This window comes from Rhamphochromis sp. 'chilingali' (genome assembly GCF_963969265.1).
Source record: "Rhamphochromis sp. 'chilingali' genome assembly, chromosome: 17".
NCBI classification, from domain to species: Eukaryota; Metazoa; Chordata; class Actinopteri; order Cichliformes; family Cichlidae; genus Rhamphochromis; species Rhamphochromis sp. 'chilingali'.
This window is the reverse complement of record NC_137944.1, coordinates 34,088,017-34,094,016: the sequence shown is the minus strand read 5'-3', so window position 1 is coordinate 34,094,016 and position 6,000 is coordinate 34,088,017.

Below are 6,000 nucleotides of genomic sequence, written 5' to 3'. Positions count from 1 at the left end.
AGATGATGATAATAATAATAACAATGGATTGGATTTATATAGCGCTTTTCAAGGCACCCAAAGCGCATGACAATGCCACTATTCATTCACTCTCACATTCACACACTGGTGGAGGCAGCTACGGTTGTAGCCACAGCTGCCCTGGGGCAGACTGACAGAAGCGAGGCTGCCATATCGCACCATCGGCCCCTCTGGCCAACACCAGTTCAGGTTTTCATGATGACTCCTGGAAACCTGAGAAGTTTTGTTCTTAAGAAAGCATCAAGGTTTCTGTGATGGCTCAACTTCAACTTTATTTTGCAAACAGATTTCCTTGTAATTTATTGCTCATGCTTCATGTTAGCCAATCAGTGTGCCCTCATGGATTATGTTTTACATGCACCTTTGTCCCCTAAATGATTAGAGCTGGGTCACATTACCTATGAAGAGCCCAGGCGTTCTTTCACCTGGGTGACTCAGCTGGAGGTGATCGGGCCCCAGCTTGTGTCCAAGCAGTGCACTACACCACGGTTCCCTTTTCTTGATCCACAGCCATCTGGAAGCTTTCCACTCCTGCAACCCTCTGATGCCAACAACTGTAAGTGTGTGGTACGGAGACCGACCCAGGAACCTCCTGTAGCCCATCTCAAGGGTTCATAGCAGATCCTCCACCCGTCAGAATTCTACAAGCTGCTGATATTTTGCCACCTTTAGCTCATGGGTGTCCTCAAAATGGTTCTCCGAGGGGGATTGCGAGTTCAAAGGTCAACAAGCCTGTAAAGCCTGTACAGGTCTTCAGCTAGTTCAGAGGTTTAAATCAGTATCTGGTAAATCTGGCGTTTGGCCTGTTGATTCCCTGTAGAGATCGCATCAGCTACTGTGTTCAAGACCTCAGTGGTGCCATATATTTCTCCCCTCTACCAGGGCTTTAGGGGAGCAACTCAAAATATGTGCTCACTCCAAAGCCTGCCACATCTGTTCAGTCTTCACAGCAACACCTGCAGAGGAAACTCCAATGTCTGCTGAGGCTCCAAAAAGTAGCACCTCCCTGGTTCTGATGACCTTGAACTCCTCCGTTAGGCTGGTGAAGGGAATAACTTGTAGCTCCATTAACAGTAGAATCAGTTTGAGGTTCTCAGGGTTGGTGTATAAAGTGTGTACCTCTTACAACAGAGACAAGGGTTTACATCCAGCTTCCCATCTGCGGATACACCACAGGCACTTTGATTAGAGTCAGGAATGAGTCAAGAACTTTGTGTCTCTTGTCACGGTGAGTCTGCAGTAGCTTCAGTCATATTAATATGATTGTGTTTACTTTACATTTCTTACATTTTATTGCATGACTGGATATTTGTTTTTAATATAATAGCCGGTGTGAGTGTTTGGCTCATGGTTGGCACATAATTGGCACACAGCTTCTTTCTCTCTTTGCTTAAGTGGCTCAGTGGTATGCTTTTCTTAGCAGAATGACAGTCTTGTTTTCTGCTAGAAGGAGTTTTTCACAGGTTACATAAGCTGCATAATCATGCAGCTTATGTAACATCATTTAGATCACACTAGGTGTGTTTATGCATCTGCAGTAACCCCAGCCAGCTGGCTCCCTTCTCACATCACTCGTGAACAAGACCCCGAGATACTTAAACTCCTCCACTTGGGGCAGGGTCGCGTCCCTGACCTGGAGTGGGCACTCCGGGTCGCCTTCGGGTCAGGGAACGGGTCCTGACTGTCATCTGTGCTTATGCGCCGAGCGGCAGTTCAGGGTACCTAGCCTTCTTGCAGTCCTGAGTGGGGCACTGGAGGACGCTCCTCCTGGGGACTCTGTCGTCCTACTGGGAGACTTCACTGCTCACGTGGGCAACGACAGTGAGACGCTACATCCAGATGAACAGAATAAACTTTGGGGGATACACACGATAATGTTTCATCTCCTTAATGCACGTGTAGTGTCTCTTCATTTTTCCCAACTAGCATTCTTGGAAATTACGCATTGTTCTATGTTAGGACACAGGTCAGCTGTTTTCTACTACCATACATTTGTAGGGTGGGCATGGGCAGTGTGAGGACCCAGGAGCGGACACAGACGTGGAGACAGCGCTGAACTTGAAACAAAAAGCGAGCCTTTATTTTGGCTGGATTAAAGGTGGCAAACAAAGCAGAAAGCTATGAATAGCTGACTATGATGAGTCTGTGCTGGAAAATGAAATAACTATAAAACGAATACATGAATGAGCAACATGAACATGACCAGCACGCCTGAAACCAGACACAACATGAACCCAAACACTGGGTTGCATGACCCAGACCATGACAATATTCAAGTGGTAACACGAGTCAGTCCCAGTTAAATATGAAATATGAGCTAATATGCTACTTAAAGCGAAAACGATAGCAAATCTCACAAAAGTGAGTAAGTTGAAGCTGGACTCCCTTAGGGTGGTGTCGGGAGGATGTTATCCAAGATAAGAACAATGCAGGATAACACCTCCTACCCACTCCATGACCTGCTTGCCAGTCACAGGAGAACGTTTAGTGAGAAACTGAGATTTCTCATGATGCACCATGGAACAGGACATGACGGCTGCCCCGTACTCCTCCATCGAAAGCACAGAACACACTGAAATAGTTACAACAGCCTGGCTTCTGCTCAATCAACAGCCTCCACAGGCTGATGACCTGTTACAGTTAGAGTCAAATGTGAGTCATACATATTTAATCTGTAAGTCAGACACACGGAAGGGAACGGTAAGTGACGGAAGTGATGTTGTAGGTGACGTCAGACGCCGGAGATTTTGGCGGAGAAAAAGCAAATGGTAGCATAGAGTTTAACAAAGGTTTTCCAAGCTTCAGTATTACCAAATATACTAATCAATTGTCATATAACTAACAACATCTGTTTTATCATCTCTAACACCCTGGAGGACAACGGGGAGAGTTTAGACGCTCTCCAAGATTACATCGACCGCTGTTTTCAAGATTTAGTAATGCATAAGGCCCAGAGTGCATCTTCCCCGGCCAAAATCGAGACGCCGTCATCGAAGAGAAGTCGCCAGGCAGACTCCCCCGGTACAACATCGCCTGCCGGCAAAGACATCGCAGAAATCCTGGAGTCAATCGACAAGCGATTGTCCAGTTTCGATGCGAGGCTGTCCCTGGTGGAGATTTTACACCGGGAATTTAAATCTCTGAGAGAATCCCTGGAATTCAGCCAGCAGCAGGTGGAAACGCTTGCCGCTGAAAATGCCACGCTACGGGAGTCGGTTAAATCTCTCACCGATAACGTGACCCAGCTAAACATTGAAAATAAAAAAATAAAAGAGTCTGTTATCGATCTACAAGCCCGTAGCATGAGAGATAATCTTGTGTTTTCTGGTATTCCAGAAACTGCCGGAGAGGACGCAGAGGCAACGGTGAAAAACTTCATTAAAATCCACCTGAAGCTGCCGGAGGACACCGTAAAGAACATCGACTTCGATAGAGTACATCGCTTGGGGGGCGCGCGGTCGCGACCGGGAGACCACGGCCTATTGTGGCCAAATTCAGTCAATTCAAACAGAAGGAACAGGTGAAGAGTCGCGGCAGAGAGCTGAAAGGAACGGACTTCAGCGTGAACGACCAGTTCCCCAAAGAGATCCTGGAACGACGCAAGGTCCTGTTCCCAGTTCGACGTAGCTTCATCCAGAAAGGCTCCCGTGCTGTCATCGCCGTGGACCGGCTCTACGTGGACGGACAGCTTTACCGCGACCTCGGCACCACACCGTGGTTATATTAACTGCACTCCAGATAAGAACCCGCTACACTCTTTTCTTATTCATTCACACTCTCTCCTTTAACATGAGTTTAACCTAGTAATATCAATATGATGTCATAGCAGATATAACACCGTCACCCTCCGTCATTGCTTTAATTGGAATGTTTCCGTTTCGTTTCTTTTTTTTTTTTGTTGTCGCTCACAGTTCATGTGGTTTCTTTCTTTCTCTTGTCTTTCACTGCTGTGGTCACCTACTTCCCCACTCACTTACAAACAACACCCTCTATTTCTCCATATTTTCACACCACGATCACGCAAACACATCAGCTCAACGGCAGCACATTCACAACAGCCTCACAGCACGCACAGACTTGCAGGACACATAAGCAAGCCACGCTTGTTCATATTAGTGAATATTCACACACATAGTCAGACTTATGGAGTCTCTCACCACACTTCTTTTTCTCTTTCTATTTACAAACAAGGGATGTTTCCATATTCTCTCCACCTGTCTAAACGAAACACCCAGCATACATCATTAGACATACACGCACAATTAAGGGCATGCTGAGGTTTGTCACATGGAATGTAAATGGAGCTGGCACCAGAGGAAAGAGGTTAAAAATATTTAACCAGCTTAAAAAACTACAGGCAGATGTTGTTTTATTACAAGAAACTCACAAACCTGTCACAGGTTTAAATGAACTTAAAACACCTGAGTTTCCTAACGTGTTTGCAGCCGGTTATAATTCTAGACAACGGGGAGTAGCAATTTTAATACATAAAAATGTTAATTTTACAGTACTCGATACAGTTATAGATCCAGAGGGTAGATTTCTAATTATTAAACTATCAATATTGAACAAAAAACTATGTATTGTTAGTATATATGGTCCAAATGTTGATGAACCCTCATTCTTCCACGGTTTTTTTAGTGCACTCTCTGAACACCTTGATTGCACACTCATTCTTGGCGGTGACCTCAACCTTGGACTAAATGAAGAAATGGATAGGCTCAACACAACAGGAACTCAGCGTAATTGGCAGTCCACAAATATAATCAAACAGTATATGAACGACTTTGGCCTTTGCGATGCATGGCGCTCCCTTCACCCCACCAGTAAGGAATATACTTTTTTCTCGCATGTTCATCACTCTTACTCTCGTCTGGATTATTTTTTGGTCAGCAGCTCACTGCTGTGTGACATTTCAGACACTGAGATTCACCCTATAGCTGTCAGCGATCATGCTCCTGTATCTTTAACACTAATGCACAAGAATAATACTATGCCAAGTAAAAACTGGAGATTTAATATATCACTACTTAAAGATGAAGACTTTATTAAATACTTTAAAAAGGAATGGACTTCATATTTAGACTTTAATGACACTCCCGGAATATCTGCTTCTGTTCTATGGGAAGCAGGGAAAGCTGTGATGAGAGGTAAAATAATTTCTTTCTCATCACACAAAAAGAAAGAAGAAAACAAAAATATTCAGGAATTAGAAAAAAACATCAAATCACTAGAAGAAGCCTACGCGTCCCACCAAGATCAGGAAACATTGAACAAAATATGCAAAACAAAACTAGAATTAAATGAAACTATTAATAAAAAAACACAATTCCTTATACAAAGACTTCGCTTGCAGAATTTTGAACACAGTAACAAATCAGGTCGATTTCTAGCTAACCAGCTAAAAATAAATAAAGAAAAAATAACTATGTGCTGCTAAAGATTTATCGGGGAACACAATATATGATCCTGGAAGAATAAACAACATTTTTAGGGATTTCTATGAAACTTTATACTCACCACAAATAAACCCATCTAAAAATGAAATTGATCAGTTTCTTGACAACGTAACTCTTCCAAAATTACTAGACAGTCAAGCAATGGAACTGGATTCGCCACTGACGCCAAGTGAACTCCAGGAAGCCCTGATAAGTATGCCCAATAATAAGGCTCCAGGTCCAGACGGCTTCCCTGCAGAATTCTACAAAGAATTCTGGACAATTTTGGCACCAGTATTCCACAGCATGTTGCAGGAAATCGAGGAAAAGGGCAGACTACCACCAAATATGAATTCTGCCAACATTAGTCTCCTGCTAAAACCAGGCAAAGACCCTTTATTTCCCTCAAGCTATCGTCCAATTTCTCTTTTAAATGTAGACCTTAAAATAATCTGCAAAGCTCTCTCAAAGAGATTAGAGAAAATGACCCCCCTCTTAATTCATCCTGACCAAACTGGTTTCATAAAAGGTCGGCACTCCT